General features: G+C 45.7%; 1 long non-coding RNA gene across 1 annotated transcript; it reads left to right on the top strand.

The window, feature by feature from the left end:
* The first annotated feature begins 624 nt into the window (after positions 1-624).
* Positions 625-3,715, top strand: LOC140848736 (uncharacterized). The gene is made up of 3 exons (XR_012129850.1): positions 625-640; positions 1,545-1,614; positions 2,109-3,715. It is a non-coding gene; the product is annotated as an uncharacterized lncRNA (long non-coding RNA).
* Positions 3,716-26,610: the final 22,895 nt, after the last annotated feature.

Consider the following 26,610-nt stretch of genomic DNA (forward strand, 5'->3'; position numbering starts at 1 on the left):
TGGGGTGATTGTGGTGTTACTTCTACGGGGCTAGTGGCTATTGGCTAGGTGCTGGGATTGGAAGGGGGGCGAGAGGTGATTGGGCTTCAGGTGGCACCAGCGGGAACTGAGGACCCCGAAGAGAAGCCGGAAGTTCGCCATCTTACTGGTGGTGGCCCTTCAGTTCTCACCTCTGGCAAAGGGTGGAAATTTTGGACCTCCGCTCCAAGTAGAAGTATTTTCACCACAATTCTGTCTTACCACTTTTCACAAGGGTCTTCTTTTCCTGATTTAGAGGATAGATGAGATTGAATTCCTCCCCTCTCCCCCATGGGGGTCCTAGAAACAGAGTCCATTTTGCTTTATTATGTTATTTAATTTAAAGAAAGATTTTAAAATGTGGATCCTGAGGATCTGAGATCTGTAAGTTTGCTGCAGATCCCCCAAAGAATTTGGCTCTCCATTTACAAAGACAAGCTCACAGCAGGTGTTAATTCTGCTCTCTTCCTCTCCTCTCTCCCTCCAAGATGCCCAGTCACCTGGGGACCACACTTGGATGATTGCCCTAACATTTGACCACAAAGAGTTCTGCTAATCTCTGTCTCCACGTCAGCCCCTTCTGGACAGTCCTTCTGCAGGGCCCGGGTGCCGACCACTTCAGGTGACATGACTCATGTCCCCGGCTGTGTGTGGGGGGCACCATGTCCTTGCCCGTGGCAGATCTCCCTGCAACCTGGGCCTCTGACGATCTCGCAGGCTTTAGCTCTGACCTTTCTTTGCTTACAATCTCATTATCTTCAATGTCTTCCTTGTCCTTACCCCTATTAAATCTTTTCCCTTTTCTGGTTCCTCCCTTTAATCCTTCATCTTCTTTCGCTTTCCTCTCTCTTCCTTTGGGATCAACCATTTCAGTTGTGCCTTACGTACTACTCAAGGGCCTGGGTCTTCCACCAAACCCCACCAATGCTTCACCAAACCCCAGTGCAAACCTGTACTCGTTCCTGGATCTTATGCATTATTGGAAAACGTTTGGCCACATGTCAAATGTGTGCACATGTGGGCTCATCTGAAATATTATAAATCCACTCTGTTCAATTCCACAAGTATTTGTAAAGGACACCTGTGTGCAAAGCATCATTATGGGCTTCTAGGAGGTATTTTGAAGTTCATGTAGGGGAAAAAGCATTGTCATAAAAATGCGAGAAGGATTTCAAAAGAAGTAAAACTCTGGCAACTCAAGGGAAGACAAATTTGTATCTGTGCTCTGAGTTTTATCCCCTGACTTTTGGTGCGGCCCTGATGTTGCTGTCATTTTGCTTTGTTACTGTATATCTCAACTACACATCCTTGAGGATGGTAATTTCGGCTCTAAGCAGCCCACTAGTGATGTGCACACAGTTCCTGGACACTTCTGGCAAGTCTCTGACTGAGCATGAACTCTAACCACGTATTCCTCACCCATTAATCCTTCGTTTATTGGGCTTTGTTTGCATCAGGCAGAGAAAATTGTACTGTAGAGCAGCATATTGAATCGTAAAGTGTGAATATGGCTTTTTCCCTCCCAGTAGCCACAGCCCAGAAAGGGCTGATAGAGAAGCATTCTGCTCTGTCCTGGCTCTGAAGATATAAACACGTGTGAGTAATGTAGACATCTTAAATACTGATAACATATAAGCCCGGGAAGTGTTCATTACCAAGGTGGTGGGTGTGGAGGAGAGGCACAGGCCAAATCTCCTTAACTATTTGCATATTCTAATTTAGTTTGCCTACACTGGATATGTATGTATTTAGAGACTGGAAAATTACTCCTCTTTGTGAGTATAGAATTTATGCTTTGTTGAGAAAATATACACAGACTGGCCCCCATGGTGAGGTAAATCCCAAGAGTGAACCGGTTGTTATCTGTATCTGGAGAGATAAATGAGATAGTTTATAAAATGCTCAGGGAGCTGGGAGAGGAAACTTACTATCAGCTGTTCAGAATCTCTCTGTTGACTAGCATGATGGCTTTGGTGATGAGAGTAGAAATGTACAGTGTCAACGTGAACTCTATGCTGTATGACTTTATTTTGCAGTTCAAATGGTTTAAAATGGCATGTGACTAGCAGCTCTTTATGGATCTCTTTCAGCTTCCCACTAAAGTATTTTTGAAGACGGAAAGAGATTAAAACTACGTCTGATGAAACAACCCGATGCCAGAACATGGAGCAAAGCAGATGGGGCCTGAGGGAGAAAAATCCTGCTGGGCATTCCCTCCTAACTAACTTGGACTTTACCTCATCATGAATAAAATTCCCACTGAAACAAAGATAGTGAGATATTTCATATCTCACCCCACACTCTGAGCCTGGCGAGGCATCTGTTTGCTACACAGGTTTAGCCGTTCTCCATTCTTAAGGGAATAACTTCCAAAAAAGGAAGAAAGGGGAAGAAGGAAGAAAAGCAGGCAGGAAAGAAGATGGGTTGGAGGGCCTGGCCACGGTGGGGACGATCCTCCAGGTATAGTGGGAAGGGCCCCGGAGTGCGTGCTGGACTGAGTATTGCAAACACTTGATTACTCTGAAGCATCGGAGTATCAGGCAGGTGGGATGAGAGACAAAACCCATCTCAGTAATTAGAACTATTTAGATGTGAGTCTGCTAGATCAGGCCAGGGGCTGTGGCGATAAGCCTGCCCTCTGGCTGGGGAGGTGAGAAAGAGTTCAGCTGACTCTTGTAGAAAAAAACCACACAAAACCCCCCCAACTCTATTCTTATTCAAATATGCATAAAAAGAAGATAAGAATGCTTTGACAAGAACTATACAAAAATACTGTTGGAGTCTACCTAGGCTGTGGTTTAAAATATCATCTGGATGTTGATGACTTCCAAATGTGTATCTCCAATCCAGGTCTTTCTCCCCAACTCCAGGCTTCTATAGCCAAGATTCAGCACCTCCCCTTAATATCTAATGGACGTCTCAACCTCATCATGCCTAAACCTGAACTCCCCAGGTCTCCCTTCCCTAAAACTAGCTCTGTGTTAGCCTTCCTCATCTCAGACGATGCAATGTCTGTTCTTTCAGTTGTTCAGACCCCAAATCTCAGAGTTAAGCTCATCTACTCTCTCATGTGTGACATCAGATCCATTAGGAAATCCTGTTGCCTGCCCTCAAAGTGGATCCCCAAACTCTATGGTTACCATGTCTACCATTACCATGGTGCTGCCAGCATGGTCATCTCTTTCCTGAATTGTTACAATAGGTCCTTGCCCACTGTGGTCACAGTAGCCAGAATGATCATCCACAAATGGAAGCAATAGCATTCCATTCCTCAGCTCAAAACCCTTCAGTGACTCCCCTGGGTGTTCACAGAGAAAGCCCAAATCTCTCCAAAGGCTTAAGAGGCTCTTACATCAGCAGAACCCATCCCATCTCCTGCATTCTCTCTTTGACCTTTTGACTTTTTCCTTCCAGAGTATGATTCAAGAATTTTCTTCCTTTTTCACATGAAGACAATAGCAAGATGTTCTCTGCAAGAGAACTTGTCTGTAATACATACCCATGTATCTTTCTGGAGGAAGGTTATTGAAAATATACTGCAATGATGTGAGCTTTGAAGGAAAAAGAAACCTTGATGTTGTGTAAAATCTTGTAAAGAATGAGTGGAGGTGGTAAGCATTTATATCATTATATCATTCTATCAACATGAATTCCAAGTTTGAATAAGTTGTTTAATCTGGTTTCCAAAATGAATAAAAATCTCAAAAATCATTCTTAAAGAGCAGATATTTAAGATATAGACTACTTAATTGTAATACTACGGGCCTGAAATTCTAGACTTTACCAACTGCATATAGCAAGTATGAAGAGGAACCGGGCAAGTTTTAAAAAGTGCTAAGTTTAATAATAAAAGAGTGCTTATTTGACAAAAGAAAGGCTCAAAAATACTACTTCATTCTTGACTTTGTAGTTAAAGAAAAGAGGTCAAACGTAATTTTGCCAGGCTAAATGCCATTAGAATTAAAAACAGTATATAATGAAAATATGCAGCCAAAGTCAGGAAATAAAGAAAACAAAACCAATGAAGTTTATAGCCAGAAATCATGTATAATGGAAATGGTAATAAGTAATAACAATAGCTACCATATATTGTATATTTACTATGTGCCAGGACCTGGGCTTAGAAATTTATGAGCATTATCTCTCAACCTTACTTGTAAACATTATCACTTTTAAAATTTTATTAATGAGGAATTTGAGGCTGAATGAGACTCTGGTACAGATAAAAATTCAATACATGATAAAGGTGACATCTCAAAACATTATGTAAAGTATGAGTGATTGAATACATGTTCATGGGAAATTCATTAACCATTTATAAAAAGACAACTTCACAACAGAAAACAGGTTTAGCGCACATACACACGTACACACACACACACACACACACACTAAAAGAAGATATGAGGTAGAGGAGTTTTCTGAAAGTCACAAGAGTTTAACCCAAGAAGGCTTTTGTTTATGTCTTGTTACAGGAATTCTGGAGGAAGGGGATGCAATATGATTCAACCAAACAATGTCATTAAGCTCTTTCCATGCCTTGGCCCCACTGTCCTCACTGGGTTGACATTTGTCCACAGTCACAGCCTCTCCTGGAAGCAGTATGGCTGCCAAGGCTCCAAGCATTCTGGTTACATAGAACTGTCTTCCAAAAACAAGAAGGAGAGAAGCAACAAAGATGGTAGAAGGGACCTCCTTGGTCGTAGCTTTTTGTAACAGAGGGAAATCTTTCCCCAAAGTCCCCATATTAGTCTCTATTTTATCTCATTGGCTGGGTCTGGGTCACATGACCACTCCAGTTGTAAGGGGAGCTGGGAAGGTGAGAATTTAGCATTTTTAGTTTCTTAAGTCCTAGAGACCAGGTCTAGGGACTATGTGACAGAGAAATGGCTGTATCTCTTTTTAGATGGTGACTTTAAAAATTCACTGCAACTGTGAATTTTTTTAAAATTGGAAAGTCTTCTGAGCATACAGTAAGAAACTTAAAAAAATACACCTGATTCCAAAAATATTAATCACTTTATCCTCTTAAAGAAACCATACAAATGTAAAACTTCTATTGATACAAGAAACAACAAAAATTCCGCATCATACACCTAGACCAAATGATAAATTGGTAACTATATTCAAAACATATGACATCAAATGAGTCTGAATGATTTGAGATAACTCTTTAAATTTTAATCATTTTGCATTTCTTTTCTTCATTCTCTTCTAAGTGAACCTGTCCTCTTATCAATTGTGTATATCATCACCTTGAATAGAATTGGAGCTGTTATGGTGGGAATGTAAAGAGAAAGTAAGAGCAAATGTTCATTTTAAAAAAAAACTTGCTAATGGAGAAATGAAAGGGAAGTCCTGATGAAAATTCAGTGTGAAGTTTAAACTTTAACAATAAACTGGAAAAATGTTCCAGAAGGAACCAGGCTATCTTGGGATACTAAGAGAAAGTGGCCCTGTGCAGGGAGTGGGCAGGATGAGGGATACAGGTCTCAGCTCTCAAGGAAACTGGGGATGCTTGGGCCAGAGCACCCTGCTGGGGTCGTCACTGCGGAGGGGCAGGGTCAGCATCTACACTGGGGCTCTGCCTCTGTGAACCATTCCTTACCAGTCCGCGAGTATGGTGCTGTGTGATGCTGCTGGTCAGGAGCCAAGATGCTGTTAGTCTTGTTGCCGTGGGATGGAGGGCTTTCCTTCAACACGGGCCTGCACATCGGCTGTGCATTCTCTAGTGGAGGACGCCTGTCTGGGCCTCCAGGCTTTTGCCCTATGCGGTCCACTCCCCTCCTGCTGCCACTTTCCATGGCTCCGGATACTTGTTACATCCCCTAAAACCAGGGAGTAGGAGTCCTCAGCGCCCAGCTGAACGACAGTGGTTTAGAAGACATAGTCCTAACACCTGAACGTGGGTGGAAATGCACAGTGGTGAAAGCAGTGAAATAGTGCCCAAACAGCTGCAGTATTAGGTGAAACCTTATCGTAAGTTGACACATATTCCCATTCATGTCATGAAAAAAGCCAGTTTCCCAAAAATGTTTAGTTAGCCATTTCGCATGATGTAGTTACTTCTCAACCATTTGAAATTCATGTCCTCATTGAGAGATACGTGATTTTTTCCCAATCACGCTGCCCAGATGTGGATAAATCCTTGCATCTTAAAACCAGTCAGAGATAGATGATGGTCTTCACAGTTCTACTAAAGAGTAATTTTTGGTTGAGTTTCAGTTTCTGCAGTTTTTAAGACAAAGTCACTGTGCATTGTCAGCTATAAATCATTTTTAAATTACAGATGTACACTCACTGGGCATCAATCCCAGAGTGTGCATACAGATGTGCATATGCATATACACATACACACACTTATGCACATGCATTCATTCATTCCTATAGAAGCTGAGACAGTCTTATTTTAACATCATGTTACATATATAGGCTGTTACTTGGGCATTTTATGTAGGAACATCAATAGGATAAGACGAAGTGGCCAGTTATTACATCATTTCTTAAAATTGAAACTCTTAGACATGGCATGGTGTGGGGAGTGGGGGTGTGTGTCTTAGTTTGAATGGGGAAGTAAAATCCTCCTCTCTGGAAGCTCAGTGGCTGTCATTGACCAGGGTGTCCATGGTGCAAGGGTGGCCCCATGTAACTAGTGCCCCTGAAGGGGTCCTGACCCACTGTGAAGAGTGTGAACTCATGTCACTGAGGGGACAATGCCAGGAGGCTAGAAGAAGCAAACGTGTCATTTCCTATCCTGCCCGCATCCTCATATCTTGCAGATGTAGCAGGACTTTCTCCTCCTCCCCAGATGCAGGGTGATGACAATGCTCAGTCAGCAGAGTGGGCTGAGCGATGCTCTTGCTTAGAGCAAAGCCCCAGGTGGGATCAGGTCCCCCTAACGTTATCTAACAAAGGTGGTAAATCCCACAGTCCCTCTGTGTTGTTCTTTCTCTCAACCTGAGTGGGCATGTCTCAAAAGTGGAAGAAAAGTCCAGGCCATCTGTAGCCTCAGAACTGAAAGAGGCTTTGAGGCCATCGAGCCCAAATCCATCATTTTGGTGCTGTAACTGGTGAAACCCATGCCCAAAGAGTTTAAGTGAGCTGCCCAATGTCACAGAGCGAGGACAGAGCCAAGCTTTGAGACCATGGTTCTTCTCAATGGAAGGTGGTCAACAGGATGGCTTACCAAGGTTTTCAGGGCAGAAGGAGTGGAGAGGTTCCTTCCCCGAAATTCCAGGCAATGGAATTTGCATAAGGTAACTGGTTGACCCTTTACTTGTCTCTGAAGAGCTTAAGTGACTTCCCAAGATTAGTGCATTTGAAAACAACAACAGTGACAGTAACAGTACCTGTGGTGAGCTGGAGCTCCTCATGCCCCAGTGTCAGCTGTGCATGTGCATGACCGATACACAGGGCGGGGGGCTGGGGGAGGGTGGCCCAGTTCACCTCTCCAGGGGCAAGTCTGTGTGTTCTGGGATTTCACCAGCAGGCCTCGCAGGAAGAAATGTCCTGCCCTCTGGCCTCTGTTGACAATAATGGGTAGTCTGGGCCCTATGTTTACCCTCTGTTCTATTTCTTGACATATTTAATATCAAGGTGGGAAGACGGGTCCATGTATTGCGGGTCCCTTTGGAGAGGCCAAGAGTGGAACAACCCGCTGCTTTAGTGGTGTGGCTTTGATTTAGGCTGAACTCAAGTAATGGACCTATTCCCATTCTTTTTCTTGAAAAAGGGCCTAACCATTTTCTCTGTGGCCCAGGTGGGAATGAGTGAGGTGATACACCCCACTGGGAACCAGGCCTCCTGCCCTCCCACAGCTAAGGCAGCCTGCTGTCTAAAACCCATGGGTATTACCCATGTCTGTCTGTTGGCCTGTCGAAAGAAGAGCTCTATTAGGGCAAAGTGGCCTCCGTTTCTCCGAGCAGCTTCCAGTTGCTATGGCTGGCTCTGCCCAGAAATCCGGGCCTTACTCACATAATATTTTCTTTGGCCAAACTGGGAATGCAAGACCCAGGCTCTGGCGGGGGGTGGAGTCAGCCGTGACCTCTCTCTCCCATCGCCATTTCCCTTTAGGTCTCTGATGCCAGTGAGACCAGGGTTAAGTCCTGCCCCTTCATTACATGCCTCCATCAGCTTCTATGAAGAAGCCAGGACCTCCTTCAGTGAAGGGCACTAAGGTGAGGACCAGCATCCTGCCACACTAAGGTTATAAAAATGTATGGGGTGGACCTAAGGGAGCTCTGTCCAAGGCCAGAGTATATGAAGGAGCAGCGGTCCTAGTGAGGGAATTTACAGAGACCAGGTGGTGAAGTCAGACTTAGCAACACGGACAGTGTTCCTGGGGCAGGGCTGGTGCCCTGCACAGAATGGGCATGAGGGGCCTTGTTGTCCCCAGCCTGTCAGGTGGAGCCCCCAGACCCCCGGATCTCCCACCGCAGGGGGGGCCCCCGCAGGCAATCATAACTGCCTGGGGTGGGTGCGGAGGCTGCTGGGGTCAGGGCCTCCGATGGCAGCATAAGTAACCACGGTTTATTCACTCGCTGGTTCCGCCAGTGCTCTCCGAGGGCCGGCTCTGTCCCCACAGGCCCGGGAGCAGGGGGTGAGCAGGCGAGACCTGCACATGGAGAGAATTCACTCCCTGCGGGAAGTCAGACAGAAGCCAAGAAATACATGCACAACCTAATTAGAAGGTGAGGGTGACTTTCAACACCAGCACCCTTTATGGAGCACAGAAACTATCTGGGGAGGGGAATCCCTGCTGGTGGAGAAAGTGGGGTCTCAGAGCCCCTCCTGTGATGTAGACAGACAGATAGATGGGTAGATAGACAGGTGACAGGTGATAGATGATAGATGAGGCGTCTCTTCCCTGGGCGCACAGAGAGTCCCTCGGCTGCAGGTGTCTAGCAGTGCACCACCTCTGTGGTTCTCAGCTCGGGTTCCATTCAGAAGTCCTTTTATCTATTTTTAAAAACCTTCCATTTGTTTTGGCTTTTATTTATCTTTTTTCCCTTTTTCCTTTTGCCTGAACTCCTCTCCTGCCACCTACCCCAATCCCTTATAACCTCTGGGAGTCATTCTGCATCTAAGTGTGGAAAATTCAGGTGACATCCGGGTGACAGAGGTGCCCAGTCTCGCCCCTTCCCTTACTTTCCCCAGTGTTGAAGGGTCTGTGTGTCCATGCCAGTCGGTCTGGTGGAGTTGGCCAAGGCCTCGCCGAGGTGCGGCCCCACAGGCCTTCAGGCTGCTGCTTGGGACAGTCATGCACCACTCTGTTCTGTTCCCACCTCACTCTCCTCTGGGTTGGCCACGGAGAGATGCCCTGTCTCCCATCTGTCCCCAGACTGACAACGGCCCATCTCCTCCCCTTCACCAGCTCAGGGCTTCATGGAGGGTCATGAGCTGGTGTCCCACTGTGGACCCCCCAGTGTTTCCTGAGGACCTGTCTGTTATGCCTTCTGGTGTTTGAGAAGGCGGCGGCTAAGGGAGTGCTCCGTGTGGCTGCGTCTTTAAGCAGCCTCAAACCTGTTAGCCTCTGTCTCCCTCCAGCATGCTTCCTGCCCTGTGGGTCCCCCTGAGCTTGCTTAGGGTCCGTGAGCCAGTATCTTGCGCAGCCATGCGTTTTACTGAGAGGTGTGTCTGTGCCTGGAGTCCCGCAGCAGAGAGCAGCAGATCTGAGGGGGACTTTGCCTCCACAGGTTTCCTGCGGTTCCTGACTGCTCCCTGGCCGTGAGGGTGACCCCTGGCAGAGCCCCCGGGAGGTGCTGCACAGGCCTGGCAACCCCAGCCTGCTGCTGGTGCATTGTGTGGCCTTGGGCACATCTTTCTTTAGCTAAGTCTCTTCCTCTGCTGGCCAAGTGACCCTCTTTCAGTGCCCCCTTCCCATTAGGGCTGCCGTCACTGTGCATGGGTGGTCCCTCTGCTGGGACAGCTCAGTCACCACGAAGGTCTGCTACATTAGATCCATTATTCAGTGGCTGGAGATGGAGAAACAGACCCCAAGAAGTTACATCTTGTGCATAAAATGAAAGTTCCTGTGGCCAGGATTCTCATCTTGCCCTGGTTGGCTAGCCCACTACCCATGTGTGGGCAATACGTTGTTAGTGATTCTATACAAAGAGCTCCACCCAGTGCTCTGGGAGATACGGTGGCACAGCTGCAAGGCTGCAGGAGAGCGTTGCAGAGGCTAGAGTGGCAGCAGCGCCAAGGACAGAGGACGGCTGTGTGGGCAGAGGCCCAGAGGCAGAGACTGGCTTGCTGCATGCAGACTTGCTCAGAGTGAATGGGACTTTAGTGATTGACCTGCCACTGTGGAAATAAAGTTGGGTATAACCCTTTCCCAACTTTATAATGCTCCCAGGAACACTCTACTTCCTTTGGTCACACTGAATCCATAGTGAACTTACCTGGGGCTGAAAACCACTGGCAAGACAATCTCAAAGTCGTGGAGCAAGTAAGTCGAAGAAGATGTGCTAGGCAGCGTTTGCAGTCTGCAAAACGATGCAGAAGCCTCGCAGCTTTGAGTCACTCTGGCTTTGTCTCTCCTCCGCCTCGGGTCCTGTTGGTAATGGGAGAGAATAAGGGCTTCCCTGGGCTTGGTGGGTTCCAAAACAAGTGACTCAGAAAGTCACACCAAATGCAGTGCAGGGGCTTATCTAGGGCACCCGGCTGCACCCTTCGGGAAGGAGAGGCAGTTGCTGGAGGAATATACCCAGGTCCAAAGTCAGTCAGAAAATGTGTATTTTGTTGTCTTGTCTTCCGGTATCAGGCGGCTCCCAAATGGTAGGTGAAGCTCCTCTGCCCCCTTCCTTCTTCCTGTGGAGGCGGGGAGCCGGAGGGAGAAAGGAGAGGTGGCTGGGTTTGCGTTTTGACGTCCTCTTCTCAGGCTTTGTGGGTGTGATCCCTCAGGGCACAATCGCCTCCACAATGTGGGGCAATGTCCCTCCCTGCTCTAAACTTTCTAAGTGATATTACTGCTTGATCCCAAATGAATGGAACAAATCAGCATTTTCTCCTCAGAAATGAGACCTCTGTTCTCTGCTTTCCTTCACAGGAGAGGGTTAAATATTCGTGCTAGCTACCTGGTAAAGTTGGTCTCACAGCCCCCAAAGCAGGGTGTAAGGCCCGTCTGTGGCCATTATTTCCTTCTCTACTGAATGACTGACAAAGCTCAGGCATGAACAGAGGAAGGCAGAGCCCCAGTTTGGCTAGATTCCCTTGGCCGATTCAGGAGGTAACCGTCCTCTAATTTATAGCAGCCCGTTACTCAACACCTTGGATTCATTGCAAGGTTGGGGGGATGGAAATATGGTGCCAGGCCTGCCCCCACTCGCTCCCCACATCTGCTTACAATATTCACTTCTAAGCACACAAAACCCATTAATGTCTCTAGGAGATGGCTTGTTTTTTAATCAAGATAAATATGAACAACTTCAGGACAATTAAAAAGGTACTGGGTAAAAATGACTTCAACATATACAATTCATTAACAGCTATCATAAGCAGAGTGATCTATATTACTATCATACTCCTCAGTGACCCACTCTATAAATGCTTGCTTTAGTGTTTTTCTAATGTTGTTAATTTATCTATGGCTATCACTCCAGGGCTGTTAACTTTGAACAAATGACTGGTATTAATCACAGAGGGCTGTGGGATGCCAGGCCCAGTGTTAAATCAGCCCCGGAGTGGCATGCGAAAGCATCCTCAAAGTAAAATTTAAAAACAGCTCCAGCTATTGGCATATGTCAGGCCCACTGGGATCTGCTTGTTTGGGTATTGTGAACATGAAGGAGCCCAGAACAGGCTGTTGTGGGCAATGTTGGTGTGGGCAAGGCTTTGAAAAGGGGCAGAACTGGAAAAAGCATCGTATGCCAGGTGTTTGCTGACCCACTGGCTTTCACACTGTGGTGTGGAAAGGTGAATTGTGCAGCAAAAGTTCTCGTGAAGGATAGAGGAAACTCACAGGCCTGTGGGGAACAGGTGGGGAACAGAAATGTGGGTATTAGACAAGTGTACCATTGAGTGAGGGGGGGTTGGCTCTAGAGGTCACGTGGCCTGTCTCAAGGTCACAGCATACCCACCCCTAGCAGGCTGTTGCCATGACAGAGGGTGAGCTTCATGGATACAAGCTGGAGCCTGACACCTGTATTTTTATAGGAAAATCCTCAACTTCAAAAATTGGCTGGCTTCAAGTCAAGAAAAAAAGAATACCACGTGGATTCCACAAAATGCTTTAGGGAAAAATGGGCCCAATCTGTGACTTCCTACCTCTCTTGCTTAGGGCTCAGGAAGAATAGATTTGGAATCAGGGGAACTTTTTCTCACCCTGCTCCTGAGAGATGTAAAGCAGTAACAACCCAATGGGCTGTCCTAGGCAGGGCCCTGTGTGAGGTACATGTTGTCTAAGCATCTCTCCAGATGAATGAATGAGTGCAGACTTGGTTCCTCTCATTTCCAGCCTCAGAAACTTAATTTTATCAGTTTATGCAGGACCTAGGGTAATCAGACCCCGCACTTCCCCCACACCCATGTGCCATTCGCTACTGCTGTTCCAGGCTTTTCTCTGCACTGTGGTTGCGATTTGTACAGCTGTGACTGAGTGACTACTGGTTCCTGGCTCCAGCTGGGTGGACAAAATTTGGTTAAGAGCAAATGTAAACATATCATCCAGTAAATTACAGAAAATAAATCCCAAGGAGACAATATCAGGCTTTAAAATGCATATGTATATGTGTATTATACATATGCTATGTTATATATCTGTATGTATATTTATGGCTTTATATTGTTTTCATGGAATTTGTTTATACAAATACAAATAGATTACAATGCACGTACTTGCATATATAAGATCTTCAGCAAGAAATTCTGGGAGGAAATACCTGTGTTAGTGGGTAGATGTATGTGGGAGGGCAGAATGGGGTAAATGGAGAGGGGTGGGCAAGACTTCTCACTATCTATTTTTAATATTGTTTTGATTTATGAAACTTGTCATTGTGTTACCTATTCAAAAAGAATAAAATTTTCATTTTAAATAAAAATAGCAGTTAGCCAAATTCAATGGCTTATTATATATTAGAATTCATTTGGTGGTTCTCCTGCACATTCGAACCACCCTGGGGAGTTTTTAAAACTCCTAACACCTTAGCTACATCCCAGATCAGCGGAATCAGGATCTCTGTGGGGAGTTGCAAGCACCAGTGTTTTTTAAAGCTCCTCAAATGATTCCAGTGTGTGCTTAAATTGGGAAGCAATGAATTAGACCAACTGTTAAAAAATAATTGTTACTTAAAAGAAATCTTATCAATAATATTTTAATTGAAATCTGATTTTTTTTTAGAAGGACTAAAAAGCACAGTGAAACTCCTGTTGGTGTCAGAGCCATTTATGGAAAATAACTGGATTGTATTTAGGTGTTCAGAGGAATTTAGCTTCCACAACTCATAAACTAACCAGGCTTTGATTCTCTCCTTGTACTAGTTGGTGAAAAAAACTCATGTTAAATTCCAGGGCTCTGTCTACTACTCTGAACACAGGGAAGCTGGTTTTCTGCTCTATCCACTGCCTAATGCTTTGCATAGCCAGGTCACTGGAGAGCTAGGCTTACCATTTATTAGTGTTGCTCAACTTTTAATGAGCATAAAGATAATCTGAGGAATTTGTCGTAAGCGTACATTCCTATTGACCCTTGAGGTTTCTGAGTTAGTAGTTCTGACATGGGGCTCAGGAATATGAATTTTAATAGGTTCCTCCAGGTGAGTCTGATGGAGGTGGTCGGAGGACCACAGGAGACTGTCTTCCCCAGGCAGAGGTGCACTGAACTGGCTCATACTGGCTTTAGTAGCCAAATGTTATATATTCAGGAATTGTACAGATCAGTTGTTAACCTATTGGTAGCTTGAAATTAGCTACCTGCCAATTGGTGGGAGTATTTATACCATGAAAATTGGCAAAAGCTAAGAGTTAGGATGTTTTCTTTTGTCTTTTATTTTTTCCTGGAGAGCTAGTTTATCAATGTATCAGTGGCCTTCAATCACATTTTATCTTGGTCTAATTTCCCTTAAACTTTTATGTTTTAACTTTTTAATTTAATTATTATAGATTCACAGGAAGTTGCAACAATATTACAGAGTCCTGTGAACCCATCTGTCTTGCCTGAGGGTTTCAGTCCTGGGCAAGTTCACTAAGGATTCAGTGAGACTGAGGAATGACAACAGAACGTTCTTGGGGCAAAAGGGTTTATGCCTGGCTTTATTCTCACGGCGGTAGGTTGAGCACTAGATTCAAGTCTGCATCCAGCAGTCTGCAGGTCTGTAATCCACCTCCGTCTCTGCCTCTGCACCTCTCTGTCCCCACAGTCATCTGAGTCTCTGTCCTCCGTGCTGCCCCGACTCCAGCCTCTGCTCTCCTATAGCCATGCATCCCAGAACTCTGGGCAGAGCTCTTTATATGGAGTCAATGATAATGTATTTCCCACACGTGTGCCGTGGGCAAGCCAAACAGGGTCAGGTGAGAATCCTGGCCATAGGAACTTTCATTTTCTCTACACCATCACACAGCTTCCCTTAATAATGTTTTTTTATGACTGTAATACAATATCAAAACCAAGGGATTAATGTTGGCACAGTAATATTACCTAAACTAAAAACCTTATTCAGTTTTCTCCAGTTTTTACATGGATTTTTAGTTTTTTTTGTGTGTGTGTGTGTGTTGTGTACAAGTGTATAGTTCTATGCAATGCCTTTATGGTCATACCCACCCCTATCCTATCTCTGTCCCTTGGAAAACACAAATCTGTTCTCCCTCTTTATAGTTTCGTTCTTTTGAGAACACTAAAAACATGGAATCATGTGGTATGTGTCCTTTTGAGAGTGGCTTTTTCCTCAAGCATGATGTACTTGGGTGACACAATGCACATCTAAATCGAATGTATCAACAGTTTCTTCCTTCTCATTGCTGAAAACGATTACTTTGTATGAAAGTACTGGTGATTATTTAACCATTCACCCAGGGAAGGATATTTGTGTTGTTTCCACTTTTTTGCTGTGATTAAGCTGTTACGAGCATTCTCATACTAGTTCTCGTGTGAACATGCGTTTTCATTTCTCTGGGATTAACGTCCAGGAGTGTGATTGCTGAGTTGTATGATTTACTTTGGTAAGAAGCTGCCAAATTATTTTCCACAGTGGCTGCACCATTTTACATTCCCACCCACCGTGGGTGAAAGATCCAGCTTCTCCATTTCCTCATCAGCATTTGGTATTATCACTACTTTTTACTTGAAGTGTTCTAATATGTGTGTGGTAAGATATCATCATGGTTTTAATTCGCATTTCCTTAGTGGTTTATGAGGTGGAATACCCTTGTTTATTTGTCATCCATATCTCCTCTTCACTGAGAAGTCTGTTCATGTCTTTAGTCTAACTTTTATTTGGATTTCTCTTTAGCTGTTGTGTGTTAAGAGTTCTATATATATTATAGATACTAACCTACTGCTGGATATATATACTGCTGTGTGAATATTTTCTCCCAGGCTATCACTTGTCTCTCCATCCACTTAGTAGGGTCTTTGTTGAGCAAAAGTTTAAAATTTTGATGAAGTGCCCCTTACCAAATTTGTCTCTTATGAATTGTGCTTCTGGTGTCATGTCTAATGACTCTTCGCCTTACGTTTAGTTTTATTATTATATCCTTTGTCATTTCAAAAATTACTACAAAAAAACAGACACTCAGCTACTTAACACATTTGTTGTAAAAGTCTTGTGGATAGATTGCCTTTTTAAATTGCTCAGGACCTCTATGATACTTCAGGTGATGGATGACTTTTAGAACAGTGTTTCTGAAAGTTTAATGTGCAGATCTTAAAATGTGGATTCTGATTCAGTAGGTCTCAGATCAGCTTAGATTTTTCATTTCTCATGGGCTTCCCATTGATGCTGGTGCTGCTGGTCCAAAGATCAGGCTTTCTTAGAGTTCAGTGTCCCTCTGACATCCGATCATGGAAAATATATAACAAATGGTGTCTTCGTTTTTACCAGGAAAAAGAAGACCTCGGTTTGAAGTATAGCTGTTATTTACAAACAGCCTGACTTACAGTGGGCATTTTTATGTTATTTTCCTTGGTTCTGGTTTTCTATTTAATTTCAGTAAGCATATTCTTACACATTTTCTCCAAGCCTTTCTAGAACAAGGTGACCTACAAACAAAAATACGTGAAGTTCAAAAGGGAGGTTTTCCTTGCTCTGCAGCCAGCGCACACCACCCTATAGCTATGTCTCCACTCAGGAAGTGGTTTCTTCCACGTGTGCTTTTGATTAGGTTTCTCTGTCAATTTGTTTTTAAGTTGTTTTGTACATATGTGAATGTTCTGCTTCTCCCGACTAGATGATAAGTTTTTTAGGACAGGGATTGTGTCTTTTATTTCTTTTACAATCTCCCACTGATCCTAGAACACTTGTCTACACATGGGTGGTGCTGGCGCGGTGGTCTGTTGGGGGAGGAACGGGTTGGATGCGGCTCCTGAGGAAACACCCCGGGCTCCTGCAGATGAGCAACACATGTCTCTCCTAGCTTATAGGACTTTACTGTGACCAGCCATTCTACAGTTGCCCCAAAGCTTCTTGCTTGGGGTGCCTCGGATGGCGGTCCAAGAAGACCAGTCTTTAAGAGGTCTGTAGGCACAAGGGCAGGGCATTAATTCTAAGCCCTTGGTGGGGGGGGTCTCTAACACCTGGAAGGTTCTTGGGACTGTGAACCATGCCTCTTCGAATCTCCCTTCAGCAGAGGCAGGGGGTGTGGGGTTTATTTTCACAGTCAGAAGGGACCAGGTAGATGAGGTTTTCCTGAATCGTAGGGAACCTGGCACCAGGGCCAGCACGGTGACCAGATGTCCCAAGGAGAGAGGGATGTGGCACCTTGAAGGCATGGCTTCCTGCAGGATGGAGCCGATCTGAGCTACAGCTGCTGTCCCCAAGGCTGGCCTTCCCATCCCGGCTTCCCAGCTCCCCTGAGCCTGTTTCCCTGGTGAGCACAAGCTCATGCTGCGTGGGCCAGGAAGGGGCTGTCCCATCCCTAAATTTAGCACAGAACTTCCTAGGGATTCACTCTCCTTAGCACATCTTCCTCTCTGTCCATCCTCACTCCCCCAGTGCTGGCACTGATGTGATGACTCACTGGTCTGTCTCTGGTCTCACCTCCTTCCAGGGCATTCTCCAAACTATTGGCGGGGGGATGGGTCTGAAGGGTGAATCTGGCTGTGTCAAGTGCTTTGGGTCCTTCATTGGCCCTACGATAAGACAGAAACCTCCCAGCTTTCTGCACAAGGCCCAGGTACGCAGAGATAGGGATCTGTGAATGTGTTAAGCCTTTCTATTCTCGTTGTTTTCCCATAGGTCTGTCCTCGACCTAGATATCCTTTTCTCCTTGATTTCCTAGGTGATTTGTTATTATTGTTAAGCCTAAATTCAAAGCATCTTCTCCTCTAGAAAGATTTATCTGATGACCCCTGCCTGGGAGCACACCTCTGTTCTTCATCCACATCGTATGTCGGCTTTGGTTTTGGCACTGACGTCACTGTCTTATCCCCGTGAACTTCTTGGTCTTGCACCAGTGACTGGAGTCCATGACCATCCCATATACATGTAATCTAACTACTGCATACAGTTGGTGCCCTATGATTTCTCGAACAATAGTAAAATAAACCATTGTAATGAATTGCAAGCTGGGTATACAATGATTCAGGTGACTCACTACAAAAAACAGAAGCTGGGAAGAAATTAAGGACAGAGCTTAGGGGTTGTGCTCTTTACTTCTCTGAGTACTAATAAGGATGAGATGAGGAAAAAAAAAACTGCACACACACACACACACACACCACACAGAGGCAGCCTCCTGGAAAGCTCTTCTGTAGAGGTACTTGTCCCTCAGCTGATCAAGAAAGAGGGCTGCTTTTGTGCCGTGGGCATCCTGGCATTTGAGTTGGCTGGGTCTCTGGGTTCCCAGAGAGGGGCTGCCTCATGGCGCAGAGGCAATGCTGAGAACTCCTTTTGAGGGCAGTCATCACAGACCAGTGGGATGTGAGAAACTGGGGGCTTCCAGGTGACAGGGATGGCCACCTGGTGCCTCTTATCTTCCTCTAGAAAGTGGGGGCTCCTTCCCACCACATGGGCATTTCTTCGCAGGAGTTTCCAATGAGAAGAGTTCCCAGTGTATTATTAATAATAGTACACTCTGCACATGCAGCTCCTTGGCAAGGCTGCGGAGTTAGCCAGTGACCTGCAGAAGTTTGAGACTGTGCCAATCAGCTAGGCTTCTGGAAAAACTCACTTTGAAAGATGACAGGGTTATACTTCAAACAGGAATGTTGCACATGTTCCCTCCCTCCCTGTCACCATGTCCTAATCAGCCAGATGGAGTGGCCGCGACAAGATGTGGACTTTGGATTCTGTCAGTACCATCACACAGTTCCTTTTTTTTTTTTTTTGGAGGGGAAAATCCCCTGTATTTGTTTAGTTATATATGTATTCCTTGGCTTGTACAGTCATCTGCTTCCCTCTACCTAGTTGCACAGGCTCATTAGAGCCCAGTGTTCATGGGATCAAGGCTGCTGGCTTGCTTCCTGGTTAGCTCACACTGATGAAAACTGTTTCATGACCACTGCTTGAACTCTTAATCCTGGACAAGAGCTTTGCAACCTAATCTCACACAAAAACTCAACCCCGTTCTCTTAATTGTGCAATGCACACATGCTTTAAGCCCACTGCACAGAGCAAATGCATGATTCCCCATAATCTACATCCTCTACTTGCAGTGCTCAAAGAACACTACTTGCTGCTGGCGTGCATGACATTAAATGTGACAGGAAATTCTGATTCAGCTGATTTGCAGGACTGTGAGTCACGGGCACCCCATAAAGACAGTCACACCAAAATGTAAACCTATATGGCTTAACAATTCTTACCAAGTGTTGTGCACGATACCCCTGACCCTGGTCTTCACCTGTATGGATCCCTCATTCCATCTCCTTGGGGGTATCAGCTGAGGCTGAGGCATGGTGTGAACTTTGAAAATGGGCTGAGATGGATAGGAGAGGGGAGCTGAGGATGTCAGTTTTGCATATTCAAGATGGTTTGTTTTCAGGATTTATGAAACTCAGGGTCAAAACAGCTACATTCAAGAGGTTGCACCGAAACACCCTACAGAGCTCCCGTCTACCCTTCCCTGCTGTTGATCCTGATGCATACTGATACTGAGAACCAGAGCTGCAGTGGAGAGCAGAGCTTCCCAAACTGTAGTGCGCATGGGACTTATCTGGGTGCTTATCCACAAGCAGATTCTGGCTGGGCCATGAGATGCTGCATTTCTGGCAAACTCCCAGTGATCTCCGCACTTCTGGTTCATGGACCACACCTGGAGGAACGAGGCTACAGAGAGCCTGACAGCCATAGTCAGGAACCTTGTAATGGAGAGGAAGAGCCAACCTTTAGCTGTAAATAATATTAATACAGAATTAGTGGGCTTGTTTAGCTGTAATCAGAGGAGTTGAGAGAACTGATTATCAGAAGATAATCACAAGTCAATCAGAGCTAAAATATTCTTCTGTACCTAGGCTTCTTATTTTTTCTGTGTTTTAAATTGATTTTTATTTATGTTAATGGAAATGAAATGTTTACCACATTTTGGAAGTATGATGCATATTTCTGTTCCTTCCATAAAGGGATGTTTCTCTAAGAATTTATAAACTGCCACAGAGCAAGACTGACCATCATCACCCTGAGAAAATGCACAGGACCCCTGCTGGTGCTGCTGAAGAAAGGGGGTTTAGCTTGCCTCGCTCTCCCCCTCCTACAGGGGCAGCAACCTAAGACACCTGGTCTGATTGCCTCCTTCCCCTTTGCTGCATCTTCCCCTGTCTTACCCATTCCTCAAAGCCCCCATCAAGGCCTGACCTTTGCAGGTGGTTCTCCAGGACAACTGGCTCTCCTTCCAGGGATCTCTTCTTCAAACAGACTGTCTGTGGGGAATCCCCCATCCCCCCACCCCCCACTTTCCCTACTGTTCTATGAGGACAGCTGTCCACTGCTTCACCCCAAATATGTCTGGCCTTGAGAAACCTGAAAACACAGTGTCTTGTACCCATGGGAAAGGAGCTAGATAAGGGCCTTGAAGGCCAGACATCTGGCCACACGCGTGCGTGTCTTCAATACTTGTGTAACCATGAATCAGCACTGTAGTGGTATAAAAAGTACACCTTTATGCAGAATACAGTGGCCTCTTCTGAGCCCCCTCCGTGACGATTCCCGCCTCCTTCTTTGCTCTTTGCGTCACCCCAAAACCTCAATGGCAACCCCCAGGCCTCCACACTGTGTCACACAGGTGAGCAGCTCTTTCAAGATACGTTTGTTAGTCTTGTCCTCCCTTAGTGACTGAAAGCCTCTCTAGGGAGAAAGCTTATCTTTTAAATTGCACAAACAAAGCAGTGGATGTTTTCTTCTGTCCCTCCCCCCAAATAGCTTTATTTTAACACACAGGAATTCAATGTGTGCACTTTTAAAGTTAAATACATGTAACAGAGATGTAATTCTTTTTAAACTTGAAACAGAGTTGATATACAATTTGTACGGGCTTCAGGTGGGCAACATAGCGATTTGACGATTACATACATACCAAGTGCTCACCATGGGGAGCATAGTTACCATCTGTCAATACACAGACCTATCACAGTATTTTAACCAACACGGGGATTCCATTGTGTGGGTGCCCATTTTTTAAAAAGTTGTCCTATTGAATGACATATCATTTTGTGAATTCTCTTTCGCTTCCTTTCTACTGATGTTTGCATGGTCCTGCATCAGGTTGGATGGCGGCTTCCCAGAAAGGTTGGGGCTGTGTTTGTGTGGCACTAGGACAGCCTGTGAAGCTAGTTATGGGTGACGGGTGCCAGTCGGTGGTCCTGTGAGTGCCAGACCCGTAGGAGGGTGATGGCGATGGTTCCAGCACTGGTTTCTCCCCCTCTGTTCTGAGCGCTACGAAGTGGGGAAAAGCTGCTGGGCTTCTGCCTGGAGAAGGTCAGACTAATCTGTGACTCATTAGGTCCTCCTGTGGGCTCACAAAGCAGAGGTTCAGAAACACTTTTTAATCTCCTCTGGGTTTCTTAGAAAAGAGAAAGGATGGTTGCCTTGCCAATGGGTTTCAGCTCTTGACAAGTTCACTATGGATTATATAAGACTGAAAAAATGACAGTGGAACATTCCTGGGATGAAAGGGTTATACCCAACTTTATTCCCATGGTGGCAGGTCCAGCACTAGAATCCTATCTACTCAGAGCGAGTCTGCATGCAGCAAGCTGGTCTCTGCCTCTGGGCCTCCCTGTCTCTGCAGCTATCTCAGTCACTGTCCTCAGTACTGCCACCATTCCAGCCTCTGCTCTCCTGCAGCCCCGAGCACTGGGCGGAGCTCTTTATATAGAGTCAATAGCAACGTATTGCCCACACATGTGTAGTGAGCTAGCTGACCAGGGCCAGGTAAGAATCCTGGTCATAGGAACCTTCACATTCTCCGCAATGGTCTACTTTTTCTGGCCAAAGTGGACATGGCCATGAAAACATGTGAGGGCAGAGAGGGTGCTAATACAAAAGTGAAGGAGCACATGGCCCTGAATTCTCGTTCTTCCCGAGCTGGGGTTACCAGAGTGTGAATGGGCCATGGGAGTCTGCAGCCACGGGCAAACAGCCTGCGGCTTGCTGCCATCTCTGCACTAATGTATGGCAGGTGCTGAACTCACCTGGGAGGTGCCTGGGGCAGGATGGAACTTTTCCAGAACAGAGTGTGCATCGTGCCTGGGTTCCTGAGGCACTCCACAGCACTGCAGTTCTCTGGTGGAGCAGGAAGGGAGGACAGGCAGGTGGAAGCAGGGAGGCTTGAGTATGTGTGCAGCCCAGTTACAGAGCCAAGAGATGGCCCAGGAATCAGGCCTGGGAGATCCCTGGGTGGGGTCTATGCCTGGAGTGAACCAAATCCAGAAAAATGTAGGCCAGGTAGCTTTAGATGCCAGGTGGGCTTGATTGGAGGAATATGATGTCAATGTGTCTCCTAAATAATTTACCCTGTTGATATTTTAGCTTGTTTTCCAGCAAAGTAGTAATGTGTAGCATATGCCTGGCTGTGTAAACTTCAAAAGTTGGGTGGACTCCTAAACCATGGATTCTCCTGAAACAAGGAAATGCAGAATTGTGGGGATGACTTTGTGGGCTGGTACTCCTCTGAGAGGCACCAATTTGTGTAAATCACCTAGGCTGCATTTTTAGGACACACACACAGAGAAACACAGCAGCCCATGACTAGCCCATGATTTTCAAAGAAGCTCTCGTAAGGATAATCTCCAAGTGCTGCTAAACTGGGTTCCTTCCCATGGCATAAAGTATCCCAAAGTTACTTCCCATCAATCTTGACTTTCTTCCTATTTACTGATAACTCTTGATGTACAGCCTAGAGTTAAACAGAAATACAATGAATGTATTTCAAATAATAGGATTTTCATGTATATGCTTCTGGGATAATGGCCCCAAAGATGCCCCTGGGAACAAATTAACTGCAAAGGTCTGCATCAGTGGTTTGGATTTCCTGCTGAATTTGCTTTGAAAGAGCAAACACGTGTGGAATGAAACGGCTTTGTTGGTGTTCTCTTTATACAAGTCCTCCCTTCTGCCTTAATCACCTGGATTGGCCCTGTAAAAGCACAAATGGATGTAGTTCACTGAAGAGCATTTCCGCAACATGTGTCTTTCCTGGGATAATGTATAATTAATCACCTCCAGGCAAAGCAAACAAGTCGAGGTGGCTTTTAAAGACTATTAGTCTTTCTTGTTCTCTTCCTGTCTTGTTCTTGTCAGAAGAATTTGCTGCTCTCCTCCAATTCTCTCTGCTTCAAGCCTAATGTGACCATGTAAGTTTCCTTAGAGGCTCCTTTGAACCACCATTCTCTCCTCTGGACGCAAAAGCCAAGTCTGCATGACAGCTGATACACGGTGGAAAAAGCAGTGGTCTGGATCAACACGCAGAGCTCTGCAGCTGCCACGCCATGTGGTTCCCGTTCTCCTTCCTCTTCTAGCTGTGCCCAGCCTTGCAGCCCCTAACGCAACAGCCCGTTCGTTCATCTTGCTCCTACCCAGTAATGTCCTTTTCTGCCAAGGAAAATTCTGCTCGTAGCCATGTGCATTGTGGTAAGATATCTTGGGTGCCTGTACCTGACGCCCTCCTTCTTGTCAGGCCCAGGAAAGTTCTGTTCTCTGATAAGACAACTCAAAACCCATGAACAGATTGGAAAGATTTTGCTGGTACCCTAGAAAATAAATACAGTCACTTTTCAGGAAGTGGTGAAAGACTGGCCTTTTGAGTCTGTTAGTCTGCTCGTGATGCCACAGACTGGGTGGCTTAAACATCAGCAAATTATTTCCTCACAGTTCTGGACAAGTCCATGATCAAGGGGTCACAGGGATGGTTTCCTCGGAGGCCCCGCCTTGGTTTGCAGATGGCCACCCTCTTCCGCTTCTTTACATGGTCATCTCCCTGTGTGCATACACCCCCAGTGTCTCTTTCTCTTTTTACATGGACACCAGTCCTACTATAGTAGGGCACCATTTTAATGAAATCACTGTTTTAAAACCTGGTCTCCATAGGCAGTCACGTTCAGAGGTACTGGAGGTTAGGACTCCAATATGTGCCGTAAGTTCCCCCATGATGTAGAGGAAAAGAGGAGGGGTTTTATCTCCTGAAGCAGCTAGGAGTGGTGCACCAGGGCATTTAAATACACAGGGGACACAGACCATTTATGTGACTAAGCTAGCCCCAAATGACGCCTTTGGCCTCCCACACTGTACAGTGGGTGAGCCTCAGGGTCCCAGGTTGTCTTTCTGATGGTAGCCTCATGTGTTAATGGGACTGAACTCCCTGAGGCTTCAAGCTGTTTCTGGTCCTGCACAGCAGCAATGGGCAGGCTATGCCTTGCAGCCTCAGAATTGCCTGCTGAAATGGCTCCAGGCTGTGTAAAGTTGGTTCAAGCCCCGGGCTTCCGCCGAGCTCGCTCTAACTGGTCAAGACCGTTACCTGGGCAGAGGTTGGGCGCATGGTGTGGCACCGGGTCTGGTGTCAGCTCTGTCTGATCTTCCCGGCCTGTGCGAGGCTGAAGGCCCCAGTTCAGGGAGGGAAGAGAGACGGACGGAGTGGGAGCCAGAGAGAGCGAGGAGGTGCGCTCTCGTCCAGACTCATTCAGAGACGGATCAGTGCGCCACAGGGTCAACTGTGCATGCCTCGCCTTGGCATCCGCCAAGTGAGGTGGATGTTCCAGAGGAGAATGAGAGCTGCGTGTGGGACTTGCTGTTCTAGGCGAGCAAAACCAAACATGGGCTGCCTGGCAGGACTCGCAGGAAGCAGTGAGGGGCCATCTCTACCTCCCAGCCCTTTTAATCTCTCCTCCGTGTCTCTGTTTGATTTGGGACCTATAACAGGATAATGGAAACTAAAAGCATTTTTTTCTGGTCAGATCTAAACAGTAGCAACCATAATATATATGCCAGAGCAGAAATGCTATGTTAAGATAAAGGGGAAATGATGTATTTTTAAAGAGCCCTTATTTGGTTCTAACATAAAAGCATAGTGTAAATTTCTTTCAAGTAATGTTTCCTTAATTATTCATTTTCCTTGGCACTAGTTAAAGAGCCAAGTAATGACTTCTGTCTCTTTATATTTAGTCTACTATTGTTTGAAAAAGGCCAGAGGAAGGCCAGCACAGTGCACAAGTGATATTTGCATTTTTTTTTTATTACCAACAGCCAACGTAAAGGGTAATATAATCACTGGCAGCTGAGAGACAATGACATTTTTATAGACCTCCCGGCAGCACTGGAGTGTGAAAGAGCCTGAGAGGTATTCGGCTGTACCTTCACCTGCATTTCTCATCAGACTGGCTGTAGGGCCGGCAGCTCAAAGCAAGCCCCACACCCACTCCAGGTATTGCCTTAAGAGCCTGACCAGCAGCTCTCTGCATTTGGTGATTTTATAGATGGGAACCAAGGACTAATGCCTGCAGGACCCCTATGCTCACCGTCCTGCGGGGTCCTTGCTGTGCCCTGTGGGACTTCAGTTGCATTCTTTTATTCCTTACAGGCTTTGAAGGCTGGGGAACATTACCATTGCACTGGGACACCAGTGGCTCACTACAGTGTGGAACGTTTTCTCTTTAAATGGGGTCTTTCTGTAGGGTCATCTGAAAACTGGCTTATGCAAAGGGTCTGTGTTGCTCTGTCTTCGCTAAGCAGGAATTACTGTGAGGCTATTTTCTCCACACCCCACGATCTGGGTAAGGAGTGTTTACAGGGTTTTTGCAGGCTGTGCAGTTTGAGCTTTTGGTGGACAACCTGGACCTTTACAACTCTAGCTAGGACAGGAAAACACAGCTCAGATTTTCACCTTGAAACGGTACAATTCACAGCAGGACAAGTGACATAGGCACTGGCTTCCTTTTGCTCCCTGAGCTGTGAAGTCTAGGGATACTCCTTCACCCTTCAGAGAGGACCAGATATTTTCTCCTGCTGTTCCTGGAGAGGGTGTGGATAGAGTCCTATATTTTCTGCAAATTAACTAAGATGTCTTGCTTTGTACTTAGGACCGCTGAACACCAGGGACTGAAAGTTGAGGGGTGAAGCCCGGGCATGAAAATCCAGGAGCTGGATCTAGGAATGCAGGCTTTCATGAGTGTGGTTCACTTCTTGCAGGGATTTTTCCATTTTGTTCTCTTTCTTTTTGGCCATTGGTTGATTTCTCTGGCAGTTAGAAGCTGGGGCTCTAGTGCCTTTGGTGAAATAAATTTCTCTTTGAGGTGATATGAGGAGTGGTATTTCCTACCCACTTTGTCTACTATAGTAGTGATAGGTCCCCTTGAAGCCAGAGACTGATCTCCCATCTGAATGGAAGCTAAACTCCCATGGGCTTGGCCAGTGTCCTTGGTTAATTCTGCAGAGTGAACTCACCTTTGTTAATGCACTTGGACAAGATTTCTACTTACTCTCCCATTGCAAGATGATTAAGAATTGAGTTTCTGCAGTATCAAGAATTGAGATCAGGAAAAGCCCTAAGTGACTTGAAACCAACCCCCTTAATATACAGATGAAAAAACGGAGACCAGGAGAGGGTAAGTGACTTGCACAATGAGCCTGATGGAACCAGGAGGCAGGACGAAGAGTAAAACAAGGGTGACCACCTAGTGCTTCCCCAGATGTTTCCCAAGCCTCCTGCCTTCAATTATGGGGTCTGTATGTGACCTCCCTTTCCACCCCTCCTGAATTCAGTTTCATTGTCTTTATAGCGTAACTTGATCTTGGAGATGGCAAAGATGTTAGAAATGATAAGAGAATTCAGTTATAATTATCACTATTAAAAAAAACTGGAAGTGCCAAAAATGCTTGATTCTTGGAAAATTAAACATGGCACAGTGTTTGGTTTTTACTTCTGGCAAAAATATGGTCAATTTATTGTTTATGAATTATACGTCTTTCTTCTGAGATAGTTCCTAGGTGCAAAAAAAAAAGTTTTAAACTG

Source organism: Manis javanica, chromosome 4 (genome assembly GCF_040802235.1).
Source record: "Manis javanica isolate MJ-LG chromosome 4, MJ_LKY, whole genome shotgun sequence".
Lineage (NCBI taxonomy): Eukaryota > Metazoa > Chordata > Mammalia > Pholidota > Manidae > Manis > Manis javanica.